At 47.0% G+C, this 3,995-nt stretch overlaps 1 protein-coding gene across 1 annotated transcript in view; it reads left to right on the top strand.

The window, feature by feature from the left end:
• Positions 1-85: 85 nt before the first annotated feature.
• The window catches only part of PHF20 (PHD finger protein 20), a 55,434-nt gene continuing 51,524 nt past the window's right edge, over positions 86-3,995 (top strand). The window contains exon 1 of the mRNA XM_018569076.1: positions 86-173. The gene's annotated coding sequence lies outside the window, so the exon portion shown is untranslated. The remainder of the gene's footprint in view (positions 174-3,995) is intronic.

Below are 3,995 nucleotides of genomic sequence, written 5' to 3'. Positions count from 1 at the left end.
TGCCGCGCAGTGTTAAAAAGAAGGAGGCGCTGGATGTAGGGAAGGGAATTTTTTGGGCGATTTATTTGTAACGGGGGTAGCAGGAAAAAAAGAGTCACGGGTAACATCCTGGCAGGAAAGAAGGAGAAGCGACAGAGAAGAGGTAGACTGTGTCGCCGGCCTGGACAGCGCAGGTAACATCAGCACCACCATGTTTGCTTGCTACCCATGACGTTGTCACGAGTGTCCGTGTGTGGAGAGGTGGACGGCGCGGTCGAGAGAGGCGCTGGTCTCCATAGTAGCTCCGGTTCGCGGGTGCCGCTTAGTTAGGAGAACGTTCATCCTAATGGGGTGTGGGGGGGCTGCATCGCCGGCCTCGCGCTGCCAGGTGGTGATGGAGACGCGAGTCAGCCAATCGCATCAGGCGCGCGACTGATTGTCAGGCACCCTGACCAGTGGCTGAAGAGGGGCGGGGCCAGTGCTTGGCTTACTGCGTCCCTTTAAAGCTGTAGTGTGCGAGATGCCGGGACACGTTTTCTAATGTGATAAAAAACCCCATTGGGGTCCCTGGTTCGAATCCCGGTCAGGACACTATCTGCATGGAGCTTGTATGCCTTCCCTGTGCTTGTGTGGGTTCCCATGCACGCGCCAAAGACGTTCTTGTGGGTTAATGGGACCCTGAGGTCCACATTCATATTGTGACTAGGGCTGTGTGCAAATTCCGGTAGCATGTGTCTGCGGATTCCTGCGGCCGGTATGATAGTTGTGTTTGTGAATAGCCGTGGGCGCTCAGTCTATGATAAGCTGATGGTAGCTGCAGTTAGGATGTCATTAAACATCCACTGATTTACCTGCGGTTATGGACAGACGTTGGTACCCGGATGCCGTCTGTCTGCGTCCAGGAATGATCACCTGTCCCTAACCACAGGATGCCGGATTATATCAAAATTGCTGTGGATGGAGACATTTCTCCTACTGGCTTCTGTATTCTGACAGCTGGTGTCTGTGGCTGTCAGAATACTGGAGCAGTAACTGCAGCTGATCGGTTTCTCCTTGGTTCCTTATGGTGCTGACAGGGCCATCCACAGCTTCAGTTTTGGCTGATTCAGCAGGAGCCATGATTTGAGCCATCTATGTCCAACTTCCAATTGCTATCATGTTCTGCATGCGAGTCCCACGCCTGTGCAGTGTGGAGGATCAAGTAAAGACCTGGAGACTTACCTCGTATAATAAAAAGAATGCAGTGAAAATGTATATGTAAAAGACTCAAGCTTGTTAGACACGGTGGCCAGAAATTGACACATTGGCCGGGGTGTACCCCATAACAGTGTCACATGCTGGGGAACACCTTTTCTAGGACACCTGCTTCTGGAGATTTGTAACTGCAAATAAAGTTCATTAAAAAAAAAGGCATAAAGAGTGATCAAAGATTCATGCACATCAATGTGGTGTGAATCCAGCCTCCTTTCTGAGGTGTCCTGCAAGGCGTGCTCTGTTAGTAGGACTTCAGCACAGATTTGGGAAGAGCTGATGTAGCATAAGGGGCAAAGCCAGTGGTGGTCGGCTTTCTTGACCTAATAGGGGCTCTTAAAAGTGGATTCTGACATCCTTAGCGGGGTTGTACATAATAAGTGTATGTGTTGATATGTTGGATTGCCAGAGACTGGTGATGCTCTGCTGCAGATGATCAGAGACTGGTGACAAGGTGCAGTTGAAGACTTGGAGACCTGCTGCAGGAGAATGTTAGTCGGGATATGTTGCATGAGATTGCTAGAGATGGCTGACATTACAGCCCCTCGAAGTGTCAGTGCTACAGGCTGCTGGGACCCTAGGTCCTAAAGGGCCTGCACGCAGCCCTTCACCCTTCAGTAGGGTCAGGGGGATGAGCAATCCTTTAAAATCTGACCAAGTCTTTTAGACCCTCATGTACTGGTGGGGCAGCCACAGCGTCCCAGGTTGCTCAGAGCTCTTAGAAACCTGTGACGCTCTGTCTGGGGTCCCGCCCAGCTCACTGACGTCAACAGTTGCCAAGTGTTGAACGGGATGCTCTGGCTTGCGTCCAGGCAATCGGTGACATCAGTGAACTGGGCGGCATGCCTTCCCCCACACAAGTGGTCTCTGTTTGGCCACTTGCCTCCAATTTTTCAATCCGTTTGTTCATCTGAGTTAGAATATGAATGATGATTGCTGTTAATTGGATGAAACTAAAGGTGTCCATACACTGTGCGATCATCGCGGGCAATCCCGCGATTGTACGATAATTGCAAAGTGTGTGGCAGGCGTGCAACCGTTTTTACTGTACGGTCGCACGCCTTTTGTCTAAGGAGCATGTTCGAAAACCAGCCGACAATCTTAAGATTTTCGGCTGGTTTGTGGCATGCTCGGGAGACCAATGCCGAACGGGCCGGTGCGCGCACACTGCCCGTTCAGCATTGCGGTCATGGGAAGCCCTCCCCTCAGCGGGGCGGGCTTGCGATGATCGCAAGTACAATCTGCCTGACCAATACGGGCAGATCGTAGGTTTTTTTTTAAATTACTTTACTTTGTTACAAAGTAATTGGATTGTTGAGGTTTGATAAAATGATTGTTCACGATAAGCATGTGATACCTGAATGCAATGTTTCCACATCACCTGCCACACATGTATTTTATATTTCCCTCTAGATAAATGCACATGGAAAGATCATTTGTAGCTTCTTTTTTTTTTTTTAATATACATGTCATTGTCTTCTAAGCGTTGCCTCTTGGTGCTGTTACTTTTTGACGCAGGGGATGTTGGTTTAGTTTTAGGGATTGGGGTACAATCAGGGGGGTTGGGAAGTTTAAATTAGTTCTTAAGGCTTGGTGTTCTTCACACTACTGCATTCCCTGCATTAAGGTAAAACACGCCCAGTACCTTTTTTTTAATTTTTTTTTTTTTAATATGTTCCCTACCTCTGAATTCTTACCCTTTGTCCCTTGTCACCTCTACCGGGCCCAGGAAGATATCCGTTGTCCCTCCAGGACTTCTCCAGAGCCTCTCCCATCCTCTGGAATTCCCTTCCATAACTCATCCAGCTGTCTCCTAATCTGTCTTTAGGAGATCCCAGAAAAGTCACCTTCAGGGAATCATATTCCACCTCCATCTACTCCTTCCATCAGCTCATCCCTGATGTGTATTACCTTCTGTATCACATGCCTTCCTTGTAGCTTGTAAACTCTTATGGGCAGGGTCCTTCTAATCCAGGGGTAGCCAAACTCTGGCCCTCCAGCTGTGGTGAAACTACAAATCCCATGATGCATCTCTCTCCGGGAGTCATGTCTGAGAATCTTGCAATGCCTCAAGGGATTTGTAGTTCCACAGCTGGAGGGCTGGAGTTTGGCTACCCCTTATCTAATCCTTTTGTATTGTAATTGTACTGTGTTTCTAAAGCGCTGTGTAATCTGTTACATAGTTACATAGTATTTGAGGTTGAATGTCACTAATAATGCAGAGTTAATTGAGGATATTGTAATTGTAATTGGGGAGTCATTGGGTAATAGTGATCACAATGTGATTACTTTTAATATTGAACACAGAAAAGGGAAGTGTACTGGAAGGACTAGAACCCTAAACTTCAGAAGGGCCAACTTTGATAAGCTGCGCAACCTAGTGGGGGAAATAAAATGGGAAAACTTATTTCAAAACCTAAACACAGCCCAGATGTGGGATTGTTTTAAAAACACAGTACATACTGCTACTTCAAAGTGTATACCTTTAGGAAGCAAAAATAAAAGATCAAAAACTAAACCAATATGGCTTAATAAAACTGTAAAACAACACGTCAAGGACAAGAGAGCGGCATTTATAAAATATAAGACGGAGGGGTCGGCATTGGCGTTCCTTAACTACAAAGAATGTAACAAAAAATGCAAACTAGAAATCCGGGCAGCTAAAACTGAGTGTGAAAAGCATATCGCTGCAGATAGTAAAAAGAACCCCAAAAAATTTTACCAATATATTAACAGTAAAAAGGTGAGAAAGGAGCAGATAGGCC

The sequence above is a fragment of the Nanorana parkeri genome, unplaced genomic scaffold (genome assembly GCF_000935625.1).
Source record: "Nanorana parkeri isolate BGI_ZX_2015 unplaced genomic scaffold, ASM93562v1 scaffold1284, whole genome shotgun sequence".
Classification (NCBI taxonomy): domain Eukaryota; kingdom Metazoa; phylum Chordata; class Amphibia; order Anura; family Dicroglossidae; genus Nanorana; species Nanorana parkeri.
Note: the sequence above shows the minus strand (reverse complement) of the source record. Positions and strands in the feature narration are given on the sequence as shown.